The sequence below is a fragment of the Leucopleurus acutus genome (assembly GCF_964270905.1).
Source record: "Leucopleurus acutus genome assembly, chromosome: 2".
NCBI lineage: Eukaryota > Metazoa > Chordata > Mammalia > Artiodactyla > Delphinidae > Leucopleurus > Leucopleurus acutus.
Genome location: NC_139143.1, coordinates 10,958,228 through 10,981,122, shown reverse-complemented (window position 1 = coordinate 10,981,122; position 22,895 = coordinate 10,958,228).

The following is a 22,895-nucleotide window of genomic DNA, read 5'->3' as shown; positions in this document are numbered from 1 at the left end:
AAATTTTGCTTGTTATTGTAGTTTCCCCTGTAATTTAATATTAATTTAAATCCCATTATGTGTTTATTCACTGTTTACATTTGTTCTTTTGTGATACTATTTCTTTTTCCATATTGTTTGAAAACAACAAAGAGGTCTTCATATAGGTTCACTCTTTTTATTATATATGTATGTGTGTATATGTATGTGTATATATATATAGTAATATTTTTAAGTTTGGTAAGCTAATAGATATCCTGTTTACATTTTTTGTTAGTTTATTATGCAGAAGTTTTAGGTTATGAAGTCAGATATGTCCATTTTTAAATGATTCCAAATTTAGTATCATTTTTAATAAAAACAAATCCATGTTTAACAAATCACCTGTATTTTGTTACTTATGGTTTTTTTTTTTTTTTTTTTTTTTTTTTTTTTGCGGTACGCGGGCCTCCCACCGCCGTGGCCCCCCCCGCCGCGGAGCACAGGCTCCGGACGCACAGGCCCAGCGGCCATGGCTCACGGGCCCAGCCGCTCCGCGGCATGCGGGATCCTCCCGGACCGGGGCACGAACCCGCGCCCCCTGCATCGGCAGGCGGACCCCCAACCACTGCGCCACCAGGGAAGCCCTGTTCCTTATGTTTTTGATTATGTGTTTGCTTTTACATTTTAATCTATCTATATTTGTTTCCCAAGTGTTAGCTTATCTTACCAACATTATTTCAGGACCAAAAAAAAAAAAAAATCTCTTTCTCACTGATTTTAAATGCTACATTTGTTATATATTAAATAAAATATGTGAGTCTATTTATGGAGCTTCTCTTGCTTTTTTTAAACACTAACTTCCAAATCAAAACTCCAAGATAATCACAGTTCTTTCAGGATAATCTTTAAAATGCTTCCTTGTCAATGGATTAGCATGAATGAAATAGTTTTCACAAAGTCTTTTCACACTTTTTCTTTACACAGTTAAAAAAAAACAAGTTAATGTCATTTAATTTTCCTTAGTAATTTCATAGCTCATTTACACATTGATTATAAATAACACCACACAGTTATAACTGAGTTACACCTTCAATGTTACTAAAACTTAAAAACTCAGTAAAAGTCCAACAATTTTAGTTTCTTTTAGGAACCACAATGTCTAAAATGTAAAATGATACTGTCTTCCTTTTTCCACTGAAGAAACTACAGTGTCAATTGCTGTTTATACTTCGGCATTTAGAGAAAACACCAGGTGTGACTACTGTACAAGGGTACCCAAAGCCAGGCAGAGAACATTTTATGTTGTGATTAAAGGTTCTTTAAATGCATTTCCTGTAATATCAATTCCTCAAAGCTACACCTATAACTTCAAGCAGATGCTAATTCTTTGAACTGTAATTAACAGTGTGACACTTATAAAATAATTTTTAGAATGATTACAGTCACTGTACTTTCATTCTCCAGAAGTGCTAAGTACAGTAATCATCACCTGTTCTCAGTGAACCTTATTGCACTGCAGGCTATTAACAATGGATAGCTCCATTTAACCAAAGCTTGGTTCCTTATGAATTATCACTAACTGAATTTTTATGTCTGAGAAATGAACTGATTGGTACTTCTCTTTTTATTGACACAAAAATGATTCTCATATAAAAAATAAACTTCAAAAATATAAGATTTTTCTCAGTGTTATTCTTCAAATTGATTATAAATAAACTTCTAAATTCACACGAAAAAATCTTTAAAAAAATCTTAAGTCGGCTTAAAAACTTTATTCTGGTAGATTTTTTAAGTTTTCAACTATTTTAAATTAGCATCATATAATTTTTTTTCATTTGTTTGTTCATGAGGTTTGACCTTTGTATGCGTTTATGTAACCCTATCAATAAATTCTGCCTCTGAAAGGAACAGAATTAAGGCAAGGTAGGTTCTTCCCTTTTCCCAAAAGACTAAAATAGAATCTAAAAGCGTCAGTAACTTGTCCAATTATATGTCTTATTATTAACAGAACTAAACAAACAACTCTCATATTCTAACTATAAACCTACCCACTGTTTTCAAAGAGGCTGTGGAATCCTTCTGTGCAAGAGTTTTCTTTGTTGACTAACATGATTATCCGATCACCAGGGCTTTGTGCTGACTCCATATTCTTTTTTTCTCAAAAGAGATCAGAGATGCAGCAGTTTAGACAGTCCAGCTCAGTAGCTACAAGCTCGTAGTGGGGAAGACAACGGCTTGAGTTTAAGCCCTGCACTGCCACAGGTTAGCTCTGAAAGCGATACCAGAGGAGAGGCCTTTCCAATTGTTCAACTCTGTATTCCTGACACCAGAACCCATATCCAGTAAACAGTAGATACTCAATAAATGTTCATAGAATGGCTGAATGAACCTTGGGTAATTTATTTATTCTGTTTCATTTTTCACTTTTATGAATGTGTTAATAATACTAAATGTCTCATAAGATTGTGCTGAATGGTATTGATATTGATATTTCAGAGTGTTTAGCACATTATATTCAGCATGATTATAATAATAATAGTGAGTATTCATGATTCTTTAATTCAGAAAATGTTTTTTATTATCATTAATTCATTGGGTCATTGGAGAGATAAGAGCTCAAATGTTTCATTGAATTTCAAGAGCATTTATAATTGAGAAAGCATTTTCTCTAAGTATGCATTTATCAATGCAAAACTATGTGTATTATGAAAGACCATCTTAAGTGCTCTCATTAACATCCAAAAAAGGGGAGGTACACCTAGGGCTGCAGAGTCCCAGGCCAAAGGTGCCCTGGGAGGAGATTTTGATAAGTCAACTTAAGGAGCGGACAGATATGATCGAGTATTGGTGTCCCCGGCACTTACCAGCAGTAGTACTATCCTAGGTCCAAGGAGCCAAGCAAAGTAGAGGGACAGACACATCATATATATACTGAAAAACAAAGACTTGGTTTTGTTTTTCCTTTTCTGTTTCCTGGTGGGTTTTTTCAAAGTCTTTCAATTACAGGTGAGGAATATTTGAGCCCAAGGCCAGAGGACGCAGGTCTGAGTGGCAGAGGAGGGAGAGAATCTCAGCCCCTGCTCTGGGAAACCAGAAAAGGATTGGCTAATTGTGTTTCAAGTTGATCACCCAAGTCACCAAAGTGAGTGTCTAGGACCAGATTCCTGAGATAGCCACGCTCCCTCATCCTCCTTTTTTTTCAGGATTCTGTAATTTAGGCCAGACTTGAAATGACTGGAAATGATACTTCCGAAAAGCAAGGCCTTGGTGAGGCCCCCAGCCCCCAGGGCATGTTCCATCCTGGAGATGCGGAGAGGTTGAATTTAGGTAAGTGAAGAAAAAAATTCTGTATTACAATTAAAGAGAATCAGAAGCATTGGTGGTATTTAGCAATACAGTTGATTTTTTATATTGATCTCAAATACTGTGATCTTACTAAATACACATATTTATTCTAATTGTTTCTCTGTAGATAGCTTTTCATATTTTAGGCATTCATAACTTATCTAATGACATATATATGTTCCCTTTTGAATACCTGGATTTTAAATTATTTTTCTTTTCTTGCTACACTGGCTAGAACCTCCAGTGTAATACTGAATCAGAGTTGTGACAGTGGATGTCTTTGAATTATTTCTTTGATTAGAATTGCTCCTGAGTTAAAAATACCACTGAAGGAGGGAAAAACTTCGATGCATATTTTTATTAATCATATTGCCATTGCATAAATGGGGTATTTTGTTGAATCTGCTCATTACCTTATCTCTAATTCTGAATTATTTTCAGAATAAGCAGGTAATAAGAAGAATAATATTGTACATTATTTCTCTTATCCAAACTGAATGATGTCTTTTATTCTATTTTGGTGTCTAAAGAACAAACTCATCAAAACAGGGGGACCTAAAGAGTCATCAGGGACTGCTCTATCAAACAGTTCATATAACTTGTCTAAATAATTTTTCAGTCATCAAGATATTCATATAAAACCTCTATCAGTATTAGTAAATATTTATACATTTAATCCACATTATTTGATAATTTAAAATAATACCAATGGAAATTTTTATTTAAGTAAATGCAGATATACTTAAAAATGCAGATTAACTTGAATTTCAGCAATTCTGCATAATACTCCTTTATCCATAAAGGTTGATTACAATTTATTTCTTTATTAAATCCTGCACATAGAAAAACTACAGTGAATTCCTCAAAGTGTGACCTTAGAAACAAATATGAACCAGAAATCACCCTAACAAATCACTCTAAACTCTACAAATGCAAAAATTTACTAGCTTAAATATTTTTATTAAATATTTATATTATAAAAATGTGCATATAAAAATCTATTTCAATAAAATGAAAGTAAAGATGTTACTTGATTGCAAGTCTGTCTTGTACTTACAGGAGCCTATACGATTTCTGTAATTCTCATTTGCATATACAATGTATACTTATCTCTAATACCTAAATGACCCTATGTTATGTATTGTTTATTTGACCATCTCTCCACAAGAGTCCCTATGTCCTTTAAAGACAGAGACTATGATTTATTTGTCTAGGGCATGGGATTACTTTTGATGCATAGCAGATTCTTAATGTCTTTGAAACATGAGTAAATGATTTCCTATTATGATGCTTTTAACTAAGAAGTAATTATTGCACTTTTCTATAGCTGCCCAAATGCCTTTAGTTGCCTTAAGATGTTTTTATGCTTATACTCCTGTACCTCTCACATGTTTTATTTTAACTTCTAAGACATTTTCTACCCTAATTTGAAATAATTGATAAGAATGTAATTGATGAATTATTGCATATATCATATTTTAAATAAAACTAGTATATTTACTCATTTAAATATATCCAGTAGAATCTAAATACCAAAACAAAAGTGATGTCCATAATCATTTGTCTAAAAATTTATGAATAGGTTCCTCCCTGACAGTCAGACATTCTACATTTTTTTTTTTTTACTGTTTGATAGTTCCTCCAGAGAATTTTTACCCTGTTGAAAATTAATGTGGACTTTAAAATGTCTTGGTTACTAAAATATCATACTTTCTGAAAAATTAAACTGTTGATATTAGAAATAATTTTAACATCCTGTTTCCATGAAGCTCTAATTGCTAACGTTTTTTTCTTCAGGATTGAAAAAGCATTAACATTATTAGTTGTATATAACTGCTCAAAATGAATATATTACAAATTTTCATTAGTATTTATCATAAAAAGCAAGCTGTTGTTGAAAATTTTACCATTAATGAAATGGAATGGGTATGTTTATTAGTCATTTATTTGTTCATGACTATTACTTATTGTCACAGTAATAAAAGCAGCAGAATCCATTTTTAAAAATTTTATGTAGGTATAGAGATTTATTCATATGAATAAGTGAATGGTAATAGGCTTTTAGTAATGTCACTCAATTCCTTGAACTTCTTTGGAGTAGTAAGCCAAAGCCACATAGCAATCTATCATTAAAACAATTTTATTGAGGTACCAGCTGAAAATATCATTCTTAAATTAGCTGAAAGCTAAGAATTATAGAATACCTGAGTTGTCAAAAGATTCCCTCTTTATTCACTAAGATCATTCACTTTCTCCCTACCTACCCTAATACATAAATTATATCATAATTTGGATTTCTAGAGGTTTGCTCATTCACAGGAAAATGCAATATGGTAAGATTAGTGACAGGTTAGATGTGAGGGCGGTAACAAAAGGGCTGATTGTGAAATGGAAGACAGAGAAGCGGAATCTTCTTGATGGTTCACCATAGGCTCTTTGGTTTTGCAACAAATACATTTAGAAAAGAGTGTATAACAATTTAAGAACATTAATTCTCCTAAAGATATCTAAGTTCCCCAAGTATCCCAGGTGTATTTTTCTCTTATTTGATGATCAACAATATTAAGTAACTTAAAAATAAATAAAACAATTCATGGTAATGCCATTAATCACATATTGGATCTCAACAATCGATAAAATCTTTTTTTTTCTCTTTAGGTTGACTTATTTTATTGATAAACCCATTTGATCCCTATATCTTTACAGAAGGAGCACTAAATATATTTGGCTACAAAAACTCACTTTGTAATCTTGGTCCCCCAGCTTCATATACCCCCATGTCCTATGCTCATGCTACTCTGTGACTGTCCATATGCTCCTATAAAAGCTTCTCTATCAAAACCTTACCCACCATAGAACAACTTACTTCAAACTTAGTTATTTTTTTAAACTATGAAACACCTAACTCACAATTTCCTATGATGTTAAAATTAAATATGTTTACAAGACAGAGCTAAGTATGTAAATATAGACAGATGATAGATGATAGCTAGCCAGATAGGCAGAGAGATAAATAGATGATAGGTAGATAGATTTTATATATATATATAAATGTATTTCCCTATATAAAGAGAGTCATGCAATGCCCAGTCTGTACTATAAGCAATTTGGTTTGGGTTCAGCTGGAAAATCAGACTCACAATTGAAAAACTCCCAATAAACAAAAGTCCAGGACCAGATGGCTTCACAGGCGAGTTCTACAGAACATTTAGAGAAGACTTAATGCCTATCCTTCTTAAATCATCCCAAAAAATTGCAGAGAAAGGAATACTTCTGAACTCATTCTATGAGGCCAGCATCACCCTGATACTAAACCCAGACAAAGATAGCACAAAAAGAGAAAATTATAGGCCAATATCACTGATGAATGTAGATGCAAAAGTCCTCAACAAAATATCAGCAAACTGAATCCAACAATACATGAAAAGGATCATACACTATGATACAGTGGGATTTATCCCAAGTATGCAAGGATTTTTCTGTATCTGTAAATAAATCAGTGTGATACACCACATTAACAAATTAAAGAATAAAAACCATATGATCATTTCAATAGATGCAGAAAAAGCTTTTGACAAAATTCAACATCCATTTATGATAAAAACTCTCCAGGAAGTGGGCATAAAAGGAACATACTTCAACATAATAAAGGCCATATATGACAAACCCATGGCCATTATCATACTCAATGGTGAAAAGATGAAAGCATTTCCTCTAAGATCAGGAACAAGACAAGTATGTCCATTCTCACCACTTTTATTCAACATAGCTTTGGAAGTCTTAGCCACAACAATCAGAGAAGAAAAAGATAAAAGGGATCCAAATTGGAAAGGAAGAAGTAAAAGAGTCACTGTTGGCAGATGACAAGACAAAATAGGTTTTAACTAACACCAAGTTTACTTAGCTTTAAGAAAGAATACAAACAACAAACACAGACCATCTATAGCAATATCAACACAGAAGTCCCTGACTTTTAAGCCCAGCTCCAGTTATTCTACACTAGGGCCAGGTATGTTAAAAAGTTAAGTGTGTTTAGACACCTCAGCCCAGGAAAGTCATAACATCTTGGCTCCATCATGTTGTACTATGTGACTTACTCAAATGCATGGGACTGGACCTGATTCTCCCGATCAGCTGCTTCTCACTGGTACCAGTTATTAATTGTTCTATAAAAACCTTGAAAATTATTTACAGGTACATGGTTCAGTCCATAGTGTTGGCTAGATTTTTATTTATTTTGTTTCATGTATGGGTAACCTCCTAGCAATTCCTTGAGTTAATAGTTGTATTAGATTCCTCAGGCTGCCATAAGAAAGTACCACAAACTGGGTGACTTAAAGCAACAGAAATTTATTATCTCAGTCTGGAAGTGAAACTTTGGAAATCAGGATGTTGGCAAGGTTGGTTCTTCTGAAGGCTCTGAGGGAGACTCTGTTCCATGCCTGTTGGCAGTCCTTGGTGTCCCCTGACTTGCAGATACAACATTCAAATCTGTGCTGTTGTTTTCATTTGGCCTTCTTTCTGTATCTCTGGTTCTTCTTTTCTTATAGGGACAGCAGTCGTTGGTTTTAAGGTGGGCCCTAAACCCAGGATGATTTAATTGCATAATCCCTAACTGATTATAGCTGCAAAGTTCCTTATTTCAAATAACGACATGTTTTTGAGGTTTAAGGTGAAAATGTATTTTGGGGACAAATGAATCAATCCACTACATTGATGCAGGGAAAACTGATAAAGGTAAAATACTAATGTCACTGAGTCTAGAGGAAAGACTAATAACTTTTTTAATGTCACTCTTTTAAATTATCTTCTCTTTCCATGAAGTTTTGAGGCCATCTGATACTGATGGACAATAAAGACAGTAGGCTAGAGTGAAGAGACCGATAACTAGAAACTTTCCATGAGCTGAGAAAGGAATTTTCAACATTGTGGTCAGTTTTATTTTCCCTTCTGAGAGTAAAAAATAGTAATTATTATTATAATTTAAAGAAAATTCTATGATAATTTTAAACAGACAAGCTTAGAATTCTAGCCTGATACACTAGCAAAAAAGTCATTCTCCTCACAATCTGATTATTCTTCTTTTTCCTTTTAAAGCATATGCTGATGAAATATCAATCTCTAAAACTTAAAAGTACATTTACCTCACTGAAGCTCTCCTTTTTTTGGTAAATATTTCTTTATTACTTCAAACTGAACACTGAACAGTTATACCTATGAAGAACAAATATACCCTTAAAATACAGCATGATAGGATGCCAGATGCAGTCTGGTAAAAAAGATCTAACTGCTATGGAATTATTACCATGCCATGTGATTAATTTTGAATCACAACCATCATTTCACCATCATGCTGTCTTCTTTACTGTTAGAGTGAATGCTTTCAGTGACATCTTATAAATCTTTGCTTTGGCCAATATTTTTTCAATGTCTTAACATGGAGGAGGTATGCCTGTCTTTCACTACTTCCAAGATTTAGAGGTATAATTTCAATTTAATGTGAAAAGCTTTAGTTGAGTAAGTTCCATTAGCCTCTTTTGTCAAGAAGAGAATATACCTATTCATTTTCATGTTCAGTTTATATACGGAGATCCATCAACACGTGAAAGGTATTATGTAGTGTTTGCAAAGATGGGAGTTTACTGTCTTTGAGATCCCCACATGCACAAAAGTCTTCTAATAACATTGATCTATATCTCTTTTACTAAGCAAATGTCAAATACATAAAAGTTTATGAAATAGGGAGATTTTTCCCTCTTAAAACTCCTGCTTTCCAGGTAGTGGTGATTTTTCCACTTGCCTCAGGCAGTTATGATCTTCCAGCCTCTTCTTCAACACCCTCCAAAAATTACTCAGGGTAAATCTGATAAAGCAACTTACACTAAGATCTAACTAACTTCTAAAGCTCAGTGTATAAATTAAGTGCAAGAATATTTTATAAATTACAATGTAGAGTATCTTACATATTTTAGTATTCCAGATTGTGTGTGTACACACAAGTAGGCTGAAAAGAGATATGCAAAAATGTTGATAAGGGTCACTTCTGAGTGATATTTTCCTTATAATTTTTCTCCAAGTTTTCTACATTGAACACTTACCGCACAAATGGAGGCAGGGTGAAAGAAAGCCCACTTTGCCTAAACAAAACTTCTGTTGATATTGATGCTTCTTTGCATAGGGGATCAGTGAATGTATCACATGAAACTTCACTAAAGAATGTTTCCAGAGTGTCTAGGATGGGTGAGATGTGAAGGCTCATTTTTTGATAGCAGTGTGCTGTCATTCTTTTACTCTATCACGGTATTGTGGTTTAGAAGTACTGTTCTACAAATGAGACCTAATCAAACTTGTAAGCTTTTGAACAGCAAAGGAAACCATAAAGGAAATGAAAAGACAACCTACAGACTGGCAGAAAATATCCGCAAATGAAGTGATCAATAAGGGCTTAATTTCCAAAATATACAAACAGCTCATATAACACAATATCAAAAAAACAAACAACCCAACCAAAAAATGGACAGAAGAAATGTAAATCAAAAGTGCTATGAAGAGAGAGAAAAGTTCACGATGGCGGAGTAAAAGGACAAGCTCTCACTCCCTCTTCCAAGAGCACTGGAATCACAACTAGCTGCTAAACAATCATTGACAGGAAGACGGAAGACACTGGAACTCACCAAAAAAGATACCCCACAGGGCTTCCCTGGTGGCGCAGTGGTTGAGAGTCCACCTGCCGATGCAGGGGACACGGGTTCGTGCCCCGGTCTGGGAAGATCCCACATGCCATGGAGCAGCTGGGCCCATGAGCCATGGCTGCTGAGCCTGGGCGTCCAGAGCCTGTGCTCCGCAACGGGAGAGGCCACAATGGTGAGAGGCCCTCGTACCGCCAAAAAAAAAGATACCCCACATCCAAAGACAAAGGAGAAACCACAATGAGATGGTCGGAGGGGCACAATCACAATAAAATCAAATCCCATAACTGCTGAGTGGGAGACTAACAAACTGGAGAACACTTATATCACAGAGGTCCATCCACTAGAGTGAAGGTTCTGAACCCCACGTCAGGCTTCCCAACCTGGGGGGCCAGCAATGGGAGGAGAAAATCCTAGAGAATCACACTTTGAAGGTTAGAGGGATTTGATTGCAGGACTTTGAGAGGACTGGGGGAAACAGAGACTCCACTCTTGGAGGGCACACACAAAGTAGTGTGTGCATCGGGACCCAGGAGAAGGAGCAGTAACCCCATAGGAGATTGAACCAGACCTACCTGCTAGTGTTGGAGGGTCTCCTGCAGAGGTGGGCAGTGGCTGTGTCTCACCATGGGGACAAGGACACTGGCAGCAGAAGTTCTGGGAAGTACTCCTTGGCATGAGCCCTCCCAGAGTCTACCATTAGCCCCGCCAAAGAGCCTAGGTAGGCTCCAGTGTTGGGTTGCCTCAGGCCAAACAACCAACAGGGAGGGAACGCACAGCCCCACCCATCAGCAGTCAAGTGGATTAAAGTTTTACTGAGCTCTGCCCACCAGAGCAATAGCCAGTTCTACCCACCACCAGTCCCTCCCATCAGGAAACTTGCACAAGCCTCTTAGATAGCCTCATCCACCAGAGGGCAGACAGTAGAAGCAAGAAGAACTACAATCCTGCAGCCTATGGAACAAAAATCACATTCACAGAAAGACAGACAAGATGAAAAGGCAGAGGGCAATGTACCAGATGAAGAAACAAGATGAAACCCCAGAAAAACAACTAAATAAAGTGGATATAGGCAACCTTCCAGAAAAAGAATTCAGGATAATGATAGTGAAGATGATCCAGGACCTCGGAAAAAGAATGGAGGCAAAGATCAAGAAGATGCAAGAAATGTTTAACAAAGACCTAGAAGAATTAAAGAACAGGCAGACATGAACAATACAATAACTGAAAGGAAAAATACACTAGAAGGACTCAATAGAAGAGTAACTGAGGCAGAAGAACGGATAAGTGACCTGGAAGACAGAATGGTGGAGTTCACAGCTGCAGAACAGAATAAAGAAAAATGAAAACAAATGAAGACAGCCTAAAAGACCTCTGGGACAACATTAAATGCAACAATATTCGCATTATAGGGGTCCCAGAAGAAGAGATGGAGAAACGACTTGAGAAAATATTTGAAGAGATTATAGTGGAAAACTTCCTCAACATGGGAAAGGAAATAACCATCCAAGTCCAGGAAGTGCAGAGAGTCCCATACAAGATAAACCCAAGGACAAACATGCCAAGACACACAGTAATCAAATTGGCAAAAATTAAACACAAAGAAAAAGTATTGAAATCACCAAGGGAAAAATGACAAATAACACACAAGGGAACTCCCATAAGGTTAACAGCTGATTTCTCAGCAGAAACTCTACAAGCCAGAAGGGAGTGGCATGACATATTTAAAGTGATGAAAGGGAAGAACCTACAACCAAGATTACTCTACCTGGCAAGGATTTCATTCAGATTCGATGGAGAAATTAAAACCTTTACAGACAAGCAAAAGCTAAGAAAATTCAGCACCACCAAACCAGCTCTACAACAAATGCTAAAGGGACTTCTCTAAGTGGAAACACAGGGAAAAAAAGGACCTACAAAAACAAACCCAAAACAATTAAGAAAATGGTAATAGGAAAATACATATTGATAACTACCTTAAATGTGAACGGATTAAATGCTCCAACCAAAAGACACAGGCTCCTGAGTGGATACAAAAACAAGACCTATATATATATATATACTGTCTACAAGAGACCCACTTCAGACCTAGGGACACATACAGACTGAATGTGAGGGGATGGAAAAAGATATTCTACGCAAATGTAAATCAAAAGAAAGCTGGAGTAGCAATACTCATATCAGATAAAATGGACTTTAAAATGAAGAATGTTACAAGAGACAAGGAAGGACACTGCAAAATGATCAAGGGACCAATCCAAGAAGAAGATATAACAATTATAAATATATATGAACCCAACATAGGAGCACCTCAATACATAAGGCAACAGCTGACAGCTCTAAAAGAGGAAATCGACAGTAACACAATAATAGTGGGGGATTTTAACACCTCACTTACACCAATGGAAAGATCATCCAAACAGAAAATTACTAAGGAAACACAAGCTTTAAATGACACAATAGGCCAAATAGATTTAATTGATATTTATAGGACATTCCATCCAAAAACAGCAGATAACACTTCCTTCTAAAGTGTGCATGGAACATTCTCCAGGATAGATCACATCTTGGATCACATATCAAGCCTCAGTAAATTTAGGAAAATTGAAATCATATCAAGCATCTTTTCTGACCACAATGCTATGAGATTAGAAATCAATTACAGGGAAAAAAACGTAAAAAATCACAAACACACGGAGGCTAAACAATACGTTACTAAATAACCATGAGATCACTGAAGAAATCAAAGATGAAATCAAAAAATATTTAGAGACAAATGACAATGAAAACACGACAATCCAAAACCTATGGGATGCAGCAAAAGCAGTTCTAAGAGGGAAGTTTATAGCAATACAATCCTACCACAAGAAATAAAAATATCAAAGAAATAATCTAACCTTACACCTAAAGGAACTAAAGAAAGAAGAATAAACAAAACCCAAAGTTAGTAGAAGGAAAGAAATCATAAAGATCACAGCAGAAAAAAATGAAATAGAAACAAAGAAAACACAAGCAAAGATCAATAAAACTAAAAGCTGGTTCTTTGAGAAGATAAACAAAATTGATAAACCATTAGGCAGACTCATCAAGAAGAAGAGGGAGAAGACTCAAATCAATAAAATTAGAAATTAAAAAGGAGAAGTTACAACAGACACTGCAGAAATACAAAGCATCCTAAGAGACTATTATAAGCAACTCTATGCCAATAATACAGACAACCTGGAAGAAATGGACAAATTCTTAGAAAGGTATAACCTTCCAAGACTGAACCAGGAAGAAAGAGAAAACATGAACAGATGAATCACAAGTAATGAAATTGAAACTGTGATTAAAAATCTTCCAACCAACAAAAGTCCAGGACCAGATGGCTTCACAGGTGAATTCTATCAAACATTTAGAGAAGAGCTAATACCATCCTTCTCAACCTCTTTGAAAAAACTGCAGAGGGAGGAACACTCCCAAACTCATTTTATGAGGCCATCATCACCCTGATACCAAAACCACACAAAGATACTACAAAAAAGAAAATTACAGACCAATATCACTGATGAATGTAGATGCAAAAATCCTCAACAAAATATGAGCAAACAGAATCCAACAACACATTAAAAGGATCATACACCATGATCAAGTGGGATTTATCCCAGAGATGCAGGAATTCTTCAATATATGCAAATCAATCAATGTGATACACCATATTAACAAATTGAAGAAGAAAAACCATATGATCATCTCAATAGATGCAGAAAAAGCTTTTGACAAAATTCAACAATGATTTATTATAAAAACTCTCCAGAAAGTGGGCATAGAGGGAAACTACCTCAACATAATAAAGGCCATATATGACAAACACACAGCAAACATCATTCTCAACGGTGAAAAACTGAAAGCATTTCCTCTAAGATCAGAAACAAAGATGTCCACTCTCACCACTATTTTTCAACATAATTTTGGAAGTCCTGGCCATAGCAATCAGAGAAGAAAAAGAAAAAACAGGAATACAAATTGGTAAAGAAGTAAAACTGTCACTGTTTGCAGATGACATGGTATTATACAAAGAGAATCCTAACGATGCCACCAGAAAACTACTAGAGCTAAGCAATGAATTTGGTAAAGTTACAGGATACAAAATTAATTGACAGTAATCTCTTGCATTCTAAAAGAGAAATTAAGAAAACACTCCCATTTACCATTGCAACAAAAAGAATAAAATACCTAGGAATTAACCTACCTAGGGAGACAAAAGACCTGTATGCAGAAAACTTTAAGACACTGATGAAAGAAATTAAAGATGATACAAACCGATAGAGAGATATACCATGTTCTTGCATTGGAAGCATCAATATTGTGAAAATGACTCTACTACCCAAAGCAATCTACAGATTTAATGCAATCCCTATCAAATTACCAATGGCAATTTTTACAGAACTAGAACAAAAAATCATAAAATTTGTATGGAGACACAAAAGAACCCGAGTAACCAAAGCAGTCTTGAGGGACACAAAACGGAACTGGAGGAAGCAGACTTCCTGACTTCAGACTATACTACAAAGCTACAGTAATGAAGACAATATGGTACTGGCACAAAGACAGAAATATAGATCAATGAAACAGGATAGATAGCCCAGACATAAACGCATACACCTATGGTCAACTAATCTATGACAAAGGAGGCAAGGATATAAAATGGAGAATAGACAGTCTCTTCAATAAGTGGTGCTGGGAAAACTGGACAGCTACATGTAAAAGAATGAAATTAGAACACTCCCTAACACCATACACACAAAAAAACTCAAAATGGATTAAAGACATAAGTGTAAGACCGGACACTATAAAACTCTTAGAGGAAAACATAGGAAGAACACTCTTTGACATAAATCACAGAAGACCTTTTTTGTTCTACCTTCTAAAGTAATGGAAATAAAAATAAAGAAATGGGACCTAATGAAACTTAAAAGCTTTTGCACAGCAAAGGAAACTACAAACAAGACAAAAAGACAACCCTCAGAATGGGAGAAAATATTTGCAAACGAATCAATGGTCAAAGGATTAATCTCCAAAACATATAAACAGCTCATGCAGCTCAATATTAAAAAAACAAACAACCTGATCCAAAAATGGGCAGAAGACCTAAACAGACATTTCTCCAAATAAGACATACAGATGGCCAAGAAGCACATGAAAAGCTGCTCAACATCACTAATTATTAGAGAAATGCAAATCAAAACTACAATGAGGTATCACTTCACACCAGTTAGAATGGGCATCATCAGAAAATCTACGAACTACAAATGTGGAGAGGGTGTGGAGAAAAGGGAACCCTCTTGCACTGTTGGTGGGAATGTAAATAGATACAGCCACTATGGAGAACAGTATGGAGGTTCCTTAAAAAACTAAAAATAGAATTACCATATGACCCAGCAATCCCACTGCTGGGCATATACCCAGAGAAAACCATAATTCAAAAAGACACATGTACCCCAATGTTCAATGCAGCACTATTTACAATAGCCAGGACATGGAAACAACCTAAGTGTCCATCGACAGACGAATGGATAAAGAAGATGTGGCACATATATACAATGGAATATTACTCAGCCATAAAAAGAAACAAAATTGAGTTATTTGTAGTGAGGTGGATGCACCTAGAGGCTGTCATACAGAGTGAAGTAAGTCAGAAAGAGAAAAACAAATATTGTATATTAACGCATATATATGGAACCTAGAATAATGGTACAGATGAACCGGTTTGCAGTGCAGAAGTTGAGTCACAGATGTAGAGAACAAACGTATGGACACCAAGGGGGGAAAGTGGGGGGGGTGGGTTGTGGTGTGATGAACTGGGAGATTGGGATTGACATATATACACTAATATGTAAAAATGGATAACTAATAAGAGCCTGCTGTGTAAATAAATAAATAAAATAAAATTCAAAAATTTAAAAACAAAAACCAGAAACTTCAATGAGGTATCATCTCACACTAGTGAGAATGACCATCACCAAAAAGTCTACAAATAATAAATGCTGAAGAGGGTGTGGAGAAAAGGGAAGTTTTCTACACTGCTGGTGGGAATGTAAATTGGTGCAGCCACTATGTAAAACAGTACGGAAATTCCTTAAAAAACTGAAAATAGAAATACCATGTGACCCAGCAATCTCACTCTTGGGCATATATCCAGAAAAGACAAAAACTGTATTTCGAAAAAATACATGCACCCCTATGTTCATAGCAGCACTATTTACAATAGCCAAGCAAACTAAATGTCCGTTGACTGATGAATACATAAAGATTATGTGGTATTTATATGTGTGTGTGTGTGTGTGTGTGTGTGTGTGTGTGTGTATATATATATATATATATATATATATATATATAATGGAATATTACTCAGCCATATAAAAGAATGAAGTAATTCAATTTGCAGCAACATGGATGGCTCTAGAGATTATCATACTCAGGCAGAGAAAGACAAATATTATATGATATCACTTATATGTGGAATCTAAAAAATAGTACAAATGAACTTATTTACAAAACAGAAACAGACACTCAAAGAAAACAACTATGGTTACCAAAGGGGAAGTTGGGGGTAGTAATAAATTAGGAGTTTGGCATTAACAGATACATCCTACTATATATAGATAACCAACAGGGACCTACTGTATAGGAAAGCGAACTATATTAAATATCTTGTAATAACCTACAATGGAAAAGAATCTGAGAAAGAATATATATATTATTTATATATATATGTTTATATATATTCTTTATATATATATATATATATATATATATGAATGACTGAATCACTTTCCTGTATACCTGAAACTAACATGACATTGTAAATCAACTATACTTCAATAAAAAAATAAAAATTAATAAATAAAAAATTGAAGTACTGTCTATACCCTAATTAAATCATAATCTTAAGTCACCCAAAGAAACAATGACTTTTTTTTGGAAAATAAAATTGTTTTAGAATTTTTGAGGAAGTATTTATATGCAATGTTAAGAAAATAAAGTTTATACCTCTTCTAAACCCCTAATAAAGGAAGAACTGAACTGCTATGTTACTTTAAGTTTCAATCTTTCAAATTGCAAAAGCTTATAAATGGACAAAGTAATGACAACCTGAAACGGTTGATGAAATAATTCAAATGTCAAAGGGCAGTTAAAAGGATATTATTAAATACCATGGATCATTTCATTTTGTAATCATCAATATAAATGTTGATATGTCTTTCTGAAATAATGCTTATTTCAACAACAGCAATAATATCTTGCTCAGCTTTCAATATTATTGAAGTGCTTGTTTACTGTTCAATACCCCTGTACCAAATTAAGCAATTTCTAACAGATTTTTTTGTCTATTCTATTCTATTCTGTTCTACTCTTTCCTTCCTTTTTCTTCCTCTTTTTTTCTTTTTCTTGATTTTATTGTAGATTTAATATTTAAGGATAAAAAAACCCTATTAAATATTGACAATTAAGAAAATATTAACCCAGTGTTACATATTAAAATTTTCTTTGCCTTATCTTTTTCATTTTACATTTCATCATGCTTTCTACTAAACATCTACTATCCCACTATATGCTTTCTTATTTGGTATAAAAAAGGCATACACCTATATATTGTCACATATATTTATTCTGCTTTCTAGTGAGAAAATAGTCATTTAAGCATTTCCTCTGACGTTCTGTCACTGAATATTCTCTAATATGCTTTTAGATTGAAAGGTCTATAGGTTATTGACTAACATGTTGAATGAAGAGAAATTAAAACCTGTAGAATATAAATATGATATGCAATATTTAGATTCTATTTATGTTTATAATTTCACAGGAAGACTACAAGTTGCTTTGTCATTAAGAGAACTAAGATCTAGGATGTTATTCACGAGGGAAAAATGTATGGGTATTTATGTCTAAGGCTCTATCTCTGTGTGTATATGTAAATTAATTTCATCTACATCAGTATTACAATCTTAATTCCTCTGGAACTTTAAGACTAAAATATAAAGATGATGTGCCTTATTTACCAGTATTTCATATTTTATTTTCATGGGTTGAAGCTAAACTTTTAGTTATGCTATGAGAAATAAAGACAATAATCAAGTATTTACATTTTTAATTCAAATCGAAAACAAATAATCTTTTTTCTTACATTTGACAATCTGTACTTCAAATAATTCAATATCGGTGACTTCCTAATTGATTACTGTCAGTTTCTTGGATAAGTAGTACTACATACGTGTACTGTGTACATCATTGTGAGTACTATATTAATTGCCGTCAAGCAGCCTAAGCCCAATATTTAGGATATGCATTTCTATGTGACTGGCTGCAAATTATTTTATAGTTATCTTTATGGTGTACGACATTATTTTAAAATATTCCTCCCAAAATCTCCTAATGAAATTATTACAGGTTTTCCTACCTACTGTAATACATTTCTTCTCCAAGGGGAGGTGCCAGGTAAACAAATTATATGTTCCTCAAGAGGAAGAAATGAATAAACTTCATGTTAATTCTGATTCAATGTTTATTATATAGTTCACTTGTCAAGAATGAAATAAGTGCATCTTGGACTGAATACTTTTTGTGATTCTCAGTATTTCTGGAGGTCCTCATAGTCCTTTTAAGATTATCCTTTTAAGATTATTATTAGTCAGTAATCCAACTCCAACACCTGCACTGGTTCACATGGCTGTCCCTAATCAACAAGTACAAAGCATGTAGATAATTCAGTGACTTACATAAGACATTAATGAATACCAAATAAATTTCAACGTAAGTAATATTTTTAAAAATATATAATGGGTTAACTTAGTTCTTTAAGAAATATTTCTTCAAACACTTTAAAACAATCTTCATGAGAAACTTATTAAGCAAATTCTTATACTGGAAGAATTCTCATGAATATAAAGTGATTGGCTGATTTCCATGCCTGTTTATTTCACTGTGTTGTGCAAGTTCTATCTTGGAAATGTCAATATTTACGCTTTGACATCCACCAAGTGAAGGAAAATACCTCCCATACTTGCCAAGTATAGCAAAGTCTGCTATTTATTTCCACAAATCCATTCTCCCATATTTCTTGTAGCAAAAAATCTCCTAAGTTTTATGTGGTTAGATGGTTATCGAGCAAGAAAGTACATCACTTTCAAATCTCCAGGTACCTCAACAGGACCGACAATAAAGAGTTGGAGAAAAGCAGTAGTACATGGACCACATTTTGAGTAGCTCCTTTTTATACAACCTACTCGTCTACCTGACCATCACAAGAAACACACCTCCTTTCTATACAGTCTACTCTTCTAGCCGACTGACAGGAAATGTACCTTCTTACTTATCTTCTGCAAGAGTATCCCAAATTGTTGCTTGTTTTTCATCTCCTTTTTTCTGATGTTTCCTAAATTGAAGGAGTAAGGGTCAAATTGGCTTTACCACTATTTCTGTCTGTTTGATAATTATGAAAAAATGATCTGGTATAGTTATGCTGACTAATAGGACATGTTCCCAGATTTGGGATACTTTACAAATACAAACATAATTTATATGTATTCTTCTAATCTTAGTGGTTGTATGAACTATAACATAATGATTTCTGATTTCAAGCAATGGTAGGGAAAACATTCTTTAGTTATAAATCCTCAAGTATTGTGTACACACTTGCTTAACATTTTGATTACAAACAAGGATGGTTAATCATAAGTAGGAATCTGTTAACCCCCAAAGTAAAACATCATTCAGAAATGAAAGCGAATATTTCATCTCTTCATGTAATGTGCAATCTCCAAAATTTATGTCAGATTACATAATACTTTGCATAGAGTTTGCTAGAGATCACTTAATTCAATCAGTAACCAAGGACAAACATTTCATGTTACTTGGACAATTTCATTGGTAGCTCTCTCAATCCAATCAAGTATGAATTTTATATAGGGGTTTCAGAAATATAAAGGTACAAGTGAAACTGAATGGAAAACTGTGAAAATTCTAAGACGAGAAGTATTCCATAAAGTAAATGATTATAACACTGGCAATTAAAATGTTTTTTTTTTTACTTCTTAGAATTAACCTTCACATAGAATATCATCTATGTGAAGTTTGATTTTTCAAACCCATGTCCCTTCACTTAAAAAATTTCATGAGATTTTTTTCTTCAAAGAGTAAGCTGTTTAAGTTAAATGTAATTATTATATATAGTTGTTTGATGCTAAAGAGGTAGTTTGTTGTTAAACTAAGATTATCCACGAGGATTTCACTTCTTTCCCTGACACATGAAGTTTTAAACTACATATAGATTGAAGCTTCAGAAGATATAAAAAATGAGTTCTTTCATGAATAAAATGACATTATATTGCTTAAGCAGACATTATCAAAAAGGTCAGTCTCTGAAGTATAACTGCATTAACTTGCTGCTAACATTTTACTTCCCACTTAACCTGAACTTTCTGTAAGAAAATTCAGTGAAGTCAAGTGTCAAAGTATATTTTAGTACCTATCATATCTTTTCTTTCCTCCTAATGGCCAACTCATCATATACTCAATAAATAAATAAACAAAAGATAAATAAGATAAATAACCAATGTGTGCTTTATTGCACAAGTACACACATAGGCAATAAATCAAGACTTCTGTAGATTTCTATTTGTCTACAAAAAGATCTAGATATTATATTCAGTAAATTATCTTACAAATCCAGGGCCCGATTTTACAGAGATGTAAAATCTTAATGTTTATTACATGAAAATCATATTGTTCTCTGAGAACAGTATCTCCCTTATCTCTCTAAATACTTGCTTAATCCCCAAATTAATGTTTCCAGTTAATGACACATAATCGGTTTTCAATTTTTGTGAATAATGATGATCACCAGAATGTTTTTGAAATATTACAGCCAAATTCTTAATTTCTAGAGCCTCCTACTTGTAGACTGCAGAGAATCAATCTTCTTGAGATGTGGGAAAGCACAAATCCCAGGGAGAAGAAAAAAAATTTGCAAAGAGCTGTTATGTCATTCATTAGAGATCATGAGATTAAGATTTAGGTTGATAGTAGGAGTGATAACCATGGCCACAGTCAGAAACACCTTCCCTTGGAAATAACCCCAACTTTTTAAAAGCACTTAACCTGAGGGCCACAACAATTAATTGTCTTATTAAATTGCTAGTCTCAGAATGCACACAGGCACTTCCGAGGTAGAAGGTAGATGTGTTCTGGGACTGAACATGTTATTTTTTGGTAATTTCTCAAAACTGGGTTGGAATAGCATTGTGCTTTCACTTGTGAAAATTTTATTCAGGAAACCAGAGCTGAATAAAATTTATCTGATTTTGTATAATAAAACTAAAACATCACACAACTCAGTTTTGACAGTGGTGAAATTATAGACTGTTTGATCTGAGTCATCTCTTAGGATTATGCCACTTTATATGGAGGGCTGAGGCATGGGGATTACAGTTTTTAACACCCAGTTTCACCAGACCAGCTTTAATTTTAAAATTTTAAGTACTGGAATTTAAAATATATGATTTTGTTGAAAATAAAGAATATTTTGACTAGGAAAAAAAAAGTTTTGAAAATCAATCTAGTATATCCTTTTCCTTTGAAAAAAAATGTGAAAAGACTTTCTCAAAGACCACCACACCAGCAATTAGCAGAACCAGAATATTCTGTTCCATGGAAAGCTTTTTCCTTCACAGCATTCTGGAGGTGCGTCACCCCTCATTTCAATGGTGCTTCATAAATCTGTAGCCCCTAAAGCTGAAAGGGAGTTTAAGAGACTGTGATCTTCCTTCATGAAGACAACTTATTTCTAGCTTCACTGTAAAAATTTAAAAATCAAGCCTTGAAATCTAAGCATGTTTTCATGTTTACAAACTAGTTAGTGGTAGAGAGGAGACAAAGCCCTGATACAGCACTTCCACTAGAGAGCCCCTCTCCTGAGCATCGGCACTCAAGCCCCAGACCCCTTCACGTCTTCATGCTTTCAGCTGTCAGTAACTCCTGACTCTTAAGTCTCCAGTTTCTCTGGACTCTGAAATAGAAGTGAAACTCTGGAATATAACTTTTTATAAGCCTTTCTTGAAAGTAAGGCATGACCCTTTCAAAAGAGAACCCTAAGAAGTCTTTCCTTATCTGTACTTCATGCAAAAGAAGATTCTGATATGAAATTTTTATTTGGATGCTGGATATTTAATAGTGAATTTAAAATTCTCTATTAAGTAAGACAAAACAGTATTAGCACTTCGGAAAAGTCAACTTTTAAAATAATGATAATTTTTAATTGCATCATTCTTGACCTGTTTTATAGTTTCATTTGTATTTTGTAAACATAATATTCATCATGGTTTGCTTTGCTCACAGCCCACCCATTTTATAAATGTGTATGGTTATTTTAATTGACTGGACCTAAATTGACTTGTTGCTTTAGTTCAGTGGCACTGATCTGTACATAGAAAGTGATACAATGTTGTTTAATTTCTTAAGTGACAGTAGTTATTTGTGTGGGTATATTAACAACTGGTATAGGGTCTTCCCTGGTGGCACAGTGGTTAAGAATCCGCCTGCCAGTGCAGCGGACATGGGTTCAATCCCTGGTCCGGGAAGATCCCACATGCCACGGAGCAACTAAGCCAGCCCGTGCACCACAGCAACTGAGCCCGCGAGCCACAACTACTGAAGCCTGCGTGCCTAGAGCCTGTGCTCTGCAATGAGAGAAGCCACCGCAATGAGAAGCCCGCGCACTGCAACGAAGACCCAATGTTGCCAAAAATAAATTAATTAATTAATTTAGACAACGACAACTGGTATAGGTACAGGCTATAGAGTAGAGAATGCTCATGTTAAAGGAGACAACATTCAGATAGATATTCCCCCTGAGTTTAGCCA